Raw genomic sequence first — 12,837 nt, forward strand, 5'->3', positions numbered from 1 at the left:
GTGCCCCCATGACCCACTCATGATGAGAAAATCAGAGGAGGGCCAGGCAAGCTGGCACTCATCCAAAACTCATCCAAAAGACGCTTGAGCAACAGCCATCCCAAACAGGTGCGCCATATCCTGGCTTACACCCAGAGGCAGGGCAGGAAGTACCGGCTTCCTTGGGATAAAGATAATTGCCATAAATCATAAAGTAAAGACAAAGTCATTTTCCACCGGTGAGCAGCAGGCCCCACCCACTAGTATGAAGGCAAAAGTCAGAAGAACAAAAAAAAACAGAGGGAAACGTGCCTGGTGGGGTGGCTCCCCAGGTGCTGACACGGAGCCAGGCCGGAAGCACAGCGCACTCCCAAGGGCCCTGGCAGGACGTCACCAGCTTCTTTTCTGGAAACAGAAGAATGATGGCAGCTGCCGTTAGAGCAGGTACGAGAGTCCGTTGACGGCTCCATTAGCTAGAAAGACTGATGAGGGGCTGGGTGAGGTCTGGCTCCTTTAAGAACCCCGATGATGCTTTGGGCTGTGATCTACATCACGTGGTCACGTGGTCGGAGAGCTTTAAGTCGCCACACACACACACACACACACACACGTGCACACACACTGCTCCCTCCGTAGCCCAGGGAACTTGGCCCTGCTCTGCGTCCATTCATTCCACAGCCACGCCCATGACGTGTCCCGATGGCGCCTGTGCATGTCTCTGTCCCTGGACTCAAACTCCGAACGTGGAAGGAAACACTGTGGTCTGTGGAAGGGCCGAGTCTGACACATACAGCCAGAGCGGCCGTTACAAAATCCCTCCGTTCTCAAGGGGTCTTGGAGTAGGGCCAGCAGGACTCCAGCCGCCACAGAGGGTCAGCGGCAGACCTGGAGGTACCCCCAAGCAACCCTCTGTGATTCCTTTAGTCCTCACCTAAGCTGCACCATCGATGAGACCTAGCAACATTAAAAAGTGCGGAGTTCAAGAAATAGTCCTACACGTATTTCTTCTCTATTCTTGCCGACCTCTAGACCCCAGGCAACAGGTGCCGCCTCTGTTGGGAGGGGGTACCAGGCATTTGAGCCTCTGTCTGACCACAGAGAAGCTGCAGGACTGGGATCTGCCATCCATCCCACTTAGGCTAGGGATCAGAAAGTTCATCATTCATGCACGATGAAACAAGCAATTTCAACGTAGTCTTTAAAGTATAAAAATTAACCTGAATCAATAAAAAGGAGAAATAAAATCATCTACAAATGGATGCTATTCCGTCAGTCGCACCTTGACTTGACGGTCACAACCTAGAATGTGAGGTTATTCCAGTTAATAGACCCATTACAGATTGAAGAAAAAATAAAATAGCTTTTTTTCAAACTCTCTGAATTCTGTCACTACTAAAATAGAACATGTCCCTCCCTCCTACTCAGGTGAAAGACTAATAATAACAGTGATTACAGTTTCTTGAGCACTTAACTATGTGCATACTTTCTGTTTACTAATTTGGTCCAATGAGATTCATGAGAAGACAATGAGATAAAAATGATTCTTAACCCCATTTAACAAAGGAGAAAATTTAAGCACATAGAGATTAAGTTACTTGCCCTGGGTCACGGAATTAGTGAGTAAATGACCCAGAATTTGAACCCAGACAGGTAAGCAGGGAGCAAACAAGTTAACTCAAGTAGACACGTGACCTATAGTCTAATTATTTCTATGTCCAGACTACTTCCAAATAATTAAACAGATTATTTGTGACCATACTTGGTTCTTTCCAGAACCATCACGCCATGGAGCTGCTGTTGACTGGGTTTTGGCTGGATTGGACGAACCGTGATAGCAGACCCTGGAGTCTAAGTTTGCATCCGTATAGAAAGCAAGAAGTGACCTACTAGAAGTGAGACACAGACAGCTCTATCCTACAGCTGGCCAGCCAAACAGGAATATGACCCCGATCCCCTCCCTCGAGGGACAGGGCGCAAGGACGCAGTTCCCAGTTCCCTCCCGCTGTGCAGTTCTCATTCACTCCTAAGACAAGAACCTCAGGGCTTTCGAGTCCCCCTTTGTCACATTACCATTGAGCCATTCAACAGATGCCTGTTGGTGCCCAAATCTTCAGGACTAGGCGGTCTTAGTCAAGGTCGTCTGACAAAAGTGTGGAGATATAACATACAACCCCAAATTTCAGAGTAAAAAGAAAACAAACATGAGTCAGACTCCGACGCTTCCCAGGAAACCATTGTTACGGGTATAAATTACAACGTGACCCTCATGGGATAAAAAGGGCTATATTTCTTTGCTTTTCTTAAATCAAATTGGGCTCTGACCCAGAGAGGTCTAAAGGCGTCCATATTTTCTTTTCTGCTCTGCCTGCGTTTGGGAGGTCTCAGGGATCCCTGGACCTGGGGAAGGGTGAGGCCCAATATTTAATCCTCGGGGGCACCCTGGTTACCTGCTGACTGCCAGGCGCCAATGCCTTCACAGCCCAGGGCCTCCTGATGCCCCTCAAGGCCACCGCCCACCTGTCCCCACAGTCACCCGCGTCCTGCCCTCACCCCTCCCTGTATGTGAGTAGGCACTAGAATCTGGGAAGCCGCATCCTGCGTTGGGGCCACGCCCCTCCTCTACCCAAAGCACCTGAATGTCCCTCTCCTTGGGCAACGTGCTCTCGGTGCTCTCCCGGGTGTAGCCTTTTGAAACCGAAGGCCTCTGGAATCTCCCAGAGAACCCTGCTTTGGTGTCCGCCCCGGTTGCCCTAAGTGGAGATGTTCTGGAAACCGTAGCACATTTGCAACCTTCACGGTAACAGTCTGTACCCGATAGCAATAAACCGAAGATGGAGCCAAAATGTGCGCCCTCAACGCCTGACCCCAAAGTCCCCTGCTTGGCCACGGTGCCACCCCACTTCTCCCGCCTTGGTGCCTCTTTGCTTCCTCACCGCCAGGCGGAGGGGACAGTGTGGACATGACAGTGGGGACAAGAGACGGTCTAGAGCAGGCAGCGGTAGTGGAGGGGGGGGGGAGGAGCAGGATGCGCCCGAAAGCGGGGCCGGTGGGATTTACCGAGGGCTCCGTTGTGGGGTCTGAAAAAGGGAGGCTTAAAGGCCGATGCCAAGATTTGGGGTTACATCAACTGAAAGAATGGGGTCACCAGTTTCTGAAATAAAGGCGACTCTGGAAAGAAAAGGTTCCGATCTGGTAAGGTAAATCGTTTTACGTGTATGGTCCGAGCTGCCTCAAGTGAGATGGCAAGGGTGTCTTGAGAGAGAGAGAGTGAGGTTGAAATCTGAGGTTCCGTATATTTAAAGTCATTTCTCGAATCAAAAAGCACAAAGCCAATTACTGGGCAGCTATCCAAAGGAAAACACAGAAATTTCATTCTAGTGAATTATTTTAAAATTCTACCAACCAGCTTGTGCAGGTGTGTGCGGCAGGGGCAAGGCATTAGCAAACAGCCCGTTTCCTGCCCGGCGAGGCCAGTGGAGGTCACCCCATAAATCCAGGAGGGCCCAGCCCCTGGGGCGAATCACCTGCGTCCTCCTCACACCTCCGGCTCAGCCAGTGTCGCCCCAGGAAAGCCGAGCACAACACACACTTTCACTCCCGTCTCCTGAGGGGCTTTCTCTGTACAGCCCACCAAAGAGCCATCCCCGCTGGGTACACGGTCAGGGGCTGGAGCCTCTGTCCACAAGGGCAGCCTACCAGCTCCTGCCCAGAGCATCAGCTGCCTCCAGCTCCAGGGAGGTCTGGGTTTTGGGAGGTTTTTTTTTTCCAGTCGTCCCAGGCATTTTTCCAAAATAAAGCATTTGCATAGGTTTGCCATCCCGCATAATAAATAGCAAGACGACAGGATTTAACAGCCAAGAAAACGCGGGAGAGTTTTGGTCTGGTGGCTTCAACAGGTGTCTGGAGAAGCTGGTCCCTGCCGCAGGTAGGAGCTCACCTGTGACCTTGCTGAACAAGGGCTGGAGGCAGCAGGGGTCCAGGACAGTGAGGAGGTGGCGGGAATGGGGAGCCCAGTGCCACACCAGGGAGCCCTTGAGTCTGGACAGGACGGGACTCTCAGCCCCCTCCTCGCGGAGGGAGGAGTGGCTGTTTCTCCATCCATAGCTCCCACGAGACACTTCTGCTGTGAAACTCATTATGCACGTTTGTAATGATTATGAATTGCTCTGCAATGCCCAGGCAGGAGACTATCACGTGCTTTGTTTTTCTAAAGTCAAATCTCGTTCTGATGAAAACCACAGTGAGCTACCACTACACACGCATTAGAACGGCTAAAATTTAAAAGGTCGACAGTGACAAGTATTGACGAGGAGATGAAACAATGCAACTTACATTTCCAGGGAGGCGGGTGTCAATCGGTGCCATTACTTTGGTAATGGGGGGGAGTGGTACTTGGGGAGCTTCTGGGTGCCGGTCCTGTTCCCTCTCCCGGCCTGGGGGTAGGCAGGCAGCCGTGTTCATTCTGTGATCATTTGTCCTGGTAGACGTTTATGATTGGGATGTTCTTTTTCGGTTTCGTTTTCGTCTTCTTCACGACTCGCTCTGTACTGTGTCTCTTCCCTCCCAGCCCGCAGCGTGAACCTTCCGTTCGAGGCACCTTTTTATTCCCATGGCCTTGCACTCAGTAGTTCCGGGACAAGCGACTTGCGATCGAATGCAAGGCTTTGTGCCTTATGAAGGAATGCCACCACCGAACGCCTTTCGATACGCGACGCTCCTCTTCTGTATTTCGCTCACGACTTCTTTTTTTTAAAATGAAAATCCATTACACAGAACTTCCCTAGGACCAGTTGTTGGTAAACACAAGACCCTGGAGCCCTGGAAACAGGGCCAGGCCCTGGGCTAAAGATGGAAGGGGAGAGAATGGCAGGAAGATGCATTCCGTGTGGTGCCCGAGAGCCCAGCTCTTCCCCGAGATCGAGGCCGAGCCTCCTTTCACCAGGAGAGTCGATAGTAGGTGTCAGGGAGAGAAGCACATCCTCCGACTGGGCCCAAATGTGGTCAAGGTTACGGCCCAAGCGGGGCCTTTGGGGAGAAGTTCTGACGTGCGGTTCTGGCGCTCGGCAGCTTCCGCACATCTGGACGGAAGGACTTTCGCGAAAGCGAAGCCTTTCCAGATCCACGCGGAAGGAAAAGGCTCTACGCTTCCCCCGTCGCACCCTCTTCAAATCCTCAGATTTGCTGGTGTCTGTTCCCACCTTTCTTCTGCTCCCCTTCTGCCTCTCTCCCTCTCAAAAGCCTTCTTCACACACATTAGGGCCCCGGACCCTCCGGACCGCCTCCCTGACTGTGTCTCCCTGCCCTGGGTGGTTCCATTCTTTTATATTCTTCCTGGTTTTCTCTTTGTTCTATTAATTGTTGAGAGAGGAGTGCTGAAATCTCTGACTATAAATGGAAGATTTATTTCTCCTGACAGTTCTGTAAGTTTTCACTTCATGCATTTCGGACCTCCGCTATTAGGTGCTTAAACTAGAATGATGTCCTCTCGATGAAAACATAACCATATCAATAATTACATTAAATGTAAATGATTTAAACACCTCAGTTAAGAAAAACAGATTGTCGGAAGGCCGGGAAATAAGAGAGCAATTGGGGGGAATCATTTTATGAACTATATAGATGTCTAACTAAAGTACTGTATACTTGAAACTAATTCAAAGAAAGAAAAGAAAGAAAGAAAGAAAGAAAGAAAGAAAGAAAGAAAGAAGGAAGGAAGGAAGGAAGGAAGGAAGGAAGGAAGGAAGGAAGGAAAGAGAGAGAGAGAGAGAGAAGAAAGAAAGAAAGAAAGAAAGAAAGAAAGAAAGAAAAAGAAAGAAAGAAAGAAAGATTGTCAAACTGGATAAAAAAAATAAGACTCAATTATATGCTACCTACATAGAAACCTATTTTAAAAATAAAGACAACATTAGTTCATAGTAAAAGGATGGGAAAATATACAATGTTAAAACTAACTTTTAAAAAAAGATGGAGTGTCTATATTAATATCAGACAAAGTATATTTTAGAGCAGAGAAGATTAACAGGGATAAAGAATGTCATTTTATAAAGACGAAGGGGTCATAACAGTTCTGAACGGTTCTAGAATATTATTCACCCTTTCACTTCCTTTTTGTAAGTTGGTCAACATAAACGTTTTAAATTGGGAGCTTCTAATTCAAGACGGCAGGCTAAGTTCATCTGCTTAAAAGCCCATCCCTCTTGGACCCCATTAAAGTAATAGTAAATGATAAAAGGGTAAAATATAACAATAAAGAAAATAGGAGAAGGGCCATTAGTTATTTTTTCTTGAAGACAGAAAGCTGACATGAAAAATATCATTTTGGAATCAGAGTGGAGGGAGGCTCCCCCAGGAGTACAAGCAGAGGGTCTGCAAATAAGAGAATGAACTTGACCGAGGGCAGACCCCAGGATATTCAAGACGAAGGCTGACCGAGCTGACCAGAGGAGGCGGGGAGGAAAGTGCAGCCTCCGCGCCCCACCCCCGCCACTCCGCGAGGCAGGTGGTGTCCACCCCGACCGCGAAGCCGCTACTTCAGGAGTCTGAGAAGTCCTTGGGGGTGAAACCGGCCTCCGACTCCCGCTGGCTGAGGGAGGCCTTCCTCTCCGCGAGCCCTGCGACCGTGAGCAACGCTCCCTGCCAGCTCTGTGCTGCCTCCTGGTTTGGAGACGCATCGGACAATTGAGGGGAGTCTGCAGTCTGGGCGAGAGAGGACAGAGAAAGGAAAAACCGACACCAGAGGAAGCGGACAGTGCGGGGAAGAGAAGAGCATGTTTTAACATCCCCGTTTTATATCCTCAGAGGAATTCAAGATCGTATTTCATCCGGACTCTGTCGAAGGTTATGAAAGAGATCAGAAAGTAGAAAAGGCTCTTAAACTAAAAAATATATATATATTTAATAGGGGAGTTAAAAGTTTTAAATAAAAGAAGCACATTTTAAAACATTAAAATAGAAGGATTGGAATGAAAAGTAGAGGGCATAATGGAGATTAAAATACAAATAAAACAGAACCAGGGACCGGAAGATGAAGGACGTAGAGTGTCATTGCCGGACACTTTGGTCAGGCCCCGAGGCCAAGGGTGTTCGCACTGGTCCTCCCTCCCTGCTGGGCCTCTGGCCGTGGGTCAGGAACTCCAGCTCGGTGGCGGCCGAGGCTCCCGCAGAAGCTGGAGAAGGACAGCTTCCCCGAGTCGGCCGCCCGGCCACGCCGCCGGCCGGGCCGGAGACAGAGCACGCCGCCTCTCCCATACGCTCTTCCCTCTTCCGCCGCCTCTTTTTTCCACCCCTGAGTGGGCGAGGGCCAAGGTCTTCCAGGGTTCAGAACCCTTAACGTGCACCTTGGAGTCCGTGGATAATTTCTATGAGAGGACTCGAGAGAGTGTGAATGATGGATGAGGATCCTATAGGAAGCCCCAGAAAATTATGTCATCAACACATTTTTAAGAGTAGAGAATTCTTCTCAGTAAAGTATAATCACGACCCAGGAATTCTGCTCTGAGGTATCTATCCAAAATAATTGAAAACAGATACTCAAACAAATAAATGTACATAAATGTTTATAGCAGCCTAAAAGTGGAAACGATCCAAATTTCCATCAAAGGATGAGTGGATAAGCGAAATGTGGTCTATCTATACAACAGCTGGGCCACAAAGAGGCATGAGGCACTGAGTACATACTACGATGTGGATGAACGTCAAATAAAACGTGCTAAGGCAGAGAAACCAGACACCAAAGGTCATGCACACCCCGTATGACTACATTCCCGTGACCTTGCAGGACGTCCTCAGGATTCAGCCGTGTTGCGGCGCGTATGGGAACTTCGGTCCCTGCATGGCTGAAGGACAGTGTGGGCTGGCCGTGTTCTGTGCTGGACCAGCCTGGTCATTTCGCTGGCGGGGGGAGGGGGCCGTGAATCTCGGGGGGCGGCTGCCGGGTGGGGAGCGGGCTTTCTTCCACGGTGATTAAAATAACCTCGGCACTAACTAGATGCGGTGGTTGAGCCACACCGTGAATGTAATAAGCGACGCTGAATTGTACACTTGGGTTAATTTTATTTTACCACGATTTTATGTTATATACTATTTATGTTAATTTTAGGTTATGGGAACTTCACCTCGATTTTTAATAAACATCACAGGAGACGCTTTGCCGCAGCTGTTAGCGGGGAGGAAATGGGCTCAGCCTTGGGCTCTCAGCCCGAGGCTGCGGCCCTGCGGCCGGCAAGGCAGACAGGGCAGAAGGCCGCGCTGCCCACGGGGAAGAGCACTCTCGGGGTGAGGGTGCTGACAGGGGCGGGCCTGGGGGGTTTCTCAGTTCTTTGCGCCCCTACGAAACCCGCACTAAAATCTGTACAATTGCCAACGCTGGGAACAGTCTACGTCAGGGCTGGCCCAGCGGGGCGCGGGCGCAGCGTGTGCTCATGTCTGGGTTCCACGAGAAAGAAAACTCCACTTAGGCTACAATCATGAAAGGACGGCCCCAATCTCTTACTGTAAACTTCAAAGGCCATGGGCCGGGTCCGAGGGAGGGAGGACGGGCCAGGGGCGCGCATGCAAACACCCAGCTCGCAAGCACAGTGGGGGTGGCCGGAGGAAGAGAAGGAAACTCTGAAAGGACATGCGTCTCCCCAGGACATCCCCCAGCTTGAAAAAGCTGAAGGCGAGGGTGCACTGGGGAAGGGCAGGAAATCTGTCCCTTAGAACAGTCCCAGTGCAGTTGGGCAGGCTCAGCAGGGCTCAGAGGAATGGCTCTCAATTCCGCAACATCGAACCGTCTCCAGCTCTGGGCTCCTTTACCTGCGGGTCCTTCTACCTAAAATGCTCTCGCCCTAAATCTTCAAATGTCTTGTTGCTTCTGCTCCAATGTCCACTCCTCAGAGAGCCCCTTCTTTCCTAACTGGAAAGATCTGGAAGTGGCAGCCGAGTGGCAATTATTAGATACAAACACGTGCTAACACACAGAACAAAAACCTTACAAGCCAGGCTGCAAGTCATCATCCCACTTGACTTCTCACACCAAGCGGCTTCCTCACACCAATGCAGAGGAGCAAACTGAAATCCAAAGGTAACCACATGTGCGCAGAACAAGGTAAGACATCAGCCAGTTTTCCGTGGAGTCAACAAATTCAGAGAGAAACCACAGTGTCCAGAATGCAGCTGCCCATAGCCTCGGCCATCCTCCCAAACCCTCAAGCAACTGAAGCTCTAAATAGTGAATGGAAATTATAAACATCCCACTTTCCAGAATAAATGCCAAGGGGAGGATTCAAACAGTGCCCAGGAACACAGGAAAAAGGGAAGTACCGCCCATATTCCTTTTAAGCAATCAAGATTAGAAACATTTCCATCACCTGCAAATGTTTAGCCGTGCCCCTTTGTACTCTGCCCATACATACCTCCACCCCCAGGTAGCTACTGTATGCTTCCACGTATAAGAACCTCTAGAAAATATAAACAGGGATCATTATATTTTGCCAGTTCTTATCTCCCTGCAGTTTCTTTCTTTTTCCTGCCTTATTGCAATGTCTGTTCAACCTCCAGAACGATGTTGAATACCAGTGTTGAAAGTGAGTATCCTAGCCTTGTTCTCAATCTTAGGGGAAACGACTCAGTTTTTCTACATTTGTTATGATGTGAGCTATAGTCAAGTATATCTTAGAAACTATACGAATGATACAGTTCATGAATTCCTGACAATTTTATAACATCTTTCTGTTGCCTTGTCATGTGAATGATTACTTAGCTGGCTATGGAGAAGTGGGTCATATAGTGTCCCTCAAACAAAGCCCTCAATATATATTGTTCCGTTTTCTTCTTTCACGCAAAATTGCTAGGGAGAAATCCAAAGTTAGACTAATTTTTCTTTAGCAGGTAACATTATTTCTGCCATATTATCTTTAATCTTGCCTTTCAATAATTCCACTCAGAGTTTATAATTCTTTATTACTTTTTTCCTAAATGAAAAACTCTTTTGATGTACAAATTTATGTCCTCTGCTTCAGAAAATTCTGATTTTTATTATGCCTGTTAATTATTGTTCCTTTCAATTTGTTCCATGATTTTATTTAGGTCTGCAAGATTCGGTGTGCACTGGATATTTGGGTCATCTGTCCTCTGCACTGAGCATCATTTTTCCTCAGACGAAAGTGTTTATGATCTTGAACTCTGTGGTGCTTTCACAGATGCGTGTGTGCGTACATAAACTGATCAAAGCATATACATACTTTAATGTACTTCAATTATACCTCAATAGAATTGAAAAAAAAAAAACCTACTTGAAAATATAACCTGCTTGAGAGATAAAATTAAAAATAACTCAGAAGTGGAGAAGTTAGAAGATGAAAAAGCAGCACTGAGTATTGAACCTATTAAGTATAAACACTGTTCAAATAATGCAGAAATTCTAATTACAATATCATTGTTGTAATTCTTAGGCAAGAGGGGACTATTTAATTAGTTTTAATTGACAGTGATATAAAGTCACATAAATACTCCAGGACAAGCAAAAAGTCGTGGAAGAGGGGAACAGGTGGTCCAACAGTACTAATTTTCTTCTCTTTTACAGAAGAAAATAGAGATGGTTGTATTACTGAAATTGATACATTGTGAAAAAATAGGCTTAAATGTATTATTCAAAATTATGAAGGTAAATACTAGAACCCAGACTATATGCCTTCTAAATTCAAAGGAGAAAAAGTCAGAAGGTACAACACAGAAAAACAGTAAATATTAAAAATACATCAAAGAGTGCTTTCAGATCAATGTAATTATTTATAATATAATCAGATAAATTTAAGAAAAGGTAAAAATTATCATATGGATATTTGAAAAATCTATTTGCTGATGTATTAAAATAAAGTGACTCAGAAAAACCAAAAGTAAAAGTTACAAGCAAAAATTACATGTAAATAATATGTAAAATGATATAAAATGATGGTAAATGAAAAGAAAGCAAGAGAAAGTATGTAATATTAATATCAGAGAAATCTGAAGTCATGAAGCACTCATTAAGTTATACATGAGGGTCACTATCATGTTGAATTTTATAATCCAAAATAAAATAAAATATCTCTCAGGAACTGGAGAAAAATCAAAGAAACACATTTGACAGTAAGATATTTTAACTCACTTCTTTCAGCCTCTATCATTGAGTAAGGCAAGAAAACAAAAAACAAAAACCAGATATAGGTGATTTGAATAACAGGGTGAACAAGATTGATCTCATATGTGTGTGTTTAATTCTGTGTCTCAAAAAAAGGAGAACATACTGTACACTGGGTTTTCAAAAACAAAGAAGACTTAACAGAATTTTGCAATACATTAGATCACAAAGAAAAACCTCAATAAACCAAGAAGTGAACTAGAAACCACATTCTACAGTTGTAGTAAAACAAAAAACAATAAAGTTGAAGCAAAAAAAAAATATGTATTAATACCCTACCTATCGGAAATGAAAAAAAAAAGTCCGTTTTTCCTTGTTTCAAAGAGGAAATCAAACTAGAACAGCAGCCTACCTAGAAAATTACAATAATGAGGATATTATATACCAAATCCCATAGGATAGGGTCAAAGCTGAGGGCAAAGTAATAATTATATCTTTAAACACTTCATGCAAAAACAAATCAAGCATTCTAAAGAAAAAAGAGAAAAAAATTAATCAAAAACAAAATGTAAGGGGGAAAAAAACAGATGAATTGATAACAAATTTACTATTTAGGTTTTTTGAAAAACAAAATAAAAAAACACAAAACAGCCTGATTACTTTAAAAAAGGGAGATGGGAGAGCACAAACGCATAGAATCAGGATTAAACAAGGGAAATAATTGTAAGACAATACTTTAGGCAGATGCCAGTCATCGGTCTTCTGGGAAAGTATTTCTTACCACAGCTTACTGAAGAAAAGATGGAAAGCCTAACTCAGTAATTTGGGTCGAAATTGTACAAGCTGTCAATTTATTCCCCCACGAAAACCTCATTCTCAGATGATTTGTTGGGAATTCTTTCAGACTTTGAAAGAGCGGGGGCTTTCGAAGCTATTTTGATTATTCAGGGACATGGAGAAAGAAAATGTTGATCATTTCCCTACTGTTCTCAGAAATAAAACTAAACTTCTGTGGTCCTAGGCTAGGTAGGAGGACAGGAACCCTTTGCCATTCAGATTCCAGCAGGAGGCGCTAGAGAGAGCTGAGCATCAGCAGCTGCATCTGGTTCCAACCTCCAGGTTCTTTTGGCAAACTCTATACCAGCCTCTTGCACTCCTTAGAGTCCCATCCAAGGCCAAGTGGCGTCCCTCCTCGGAGGTCTGAGCACTAGCTCCAAGGGGCCCCTCCTGCTCCCTAGGCGTGGAGGCTGCTTCCTGAACTCCAGGTTTACCTTGATGTCGTCTTGATTTCTTCAATATCTATGTAGCAACTTCCTTTATTAAATTCCTCCGTTTGGCATATTTAGCATAGTTTCTGTTTTGCTAGCTAGACCCTGACTAATACAAACGCTGATAGCAAAGCCAGTTAAAAATATCACATACACACGCATACACACACACACACACACACACACACACACACACACACACGAGCCAATCTCAGTACCTCAGTTATAAATATTGATGCCAATGCTTAATAAAATATTAGCAAAGAGGTCACATAAAGTTAAATATACACTGTAAATAAGATGAGTTCATTCTAAATAGATCTCAGAGGTCCTACAGGTTAAAGAAGAAAAAAATAAATGACGATTACAAAAAGAGCCATTAAGACATTTGATAAGCTTCCACTGCCTTTTCTCATTGGAAGAGGAAAACAAAGGAGTTAGAAAAAAGCTCTTTATGTTTGTATTTGCATAAACTGTCTCTAGGAAGAC

Source organism: Rousettus aegyptiacus, unplaced genomic scaffold (assembly GCF_014176215.1).
Source record: "Rousettus aegyptiacus isolate mRouAeg1 unplaced genomic scaffold, mRouAeg1.p scaffold_m13_p_4, whole genome shotgun sequence".
Lineage (NCBI taxonomy): Eukaryota > Metazoa > Chordata > Mammalia > Chiroptera > Pteropodidae > Rousettus > Rousettus aegyptiacus.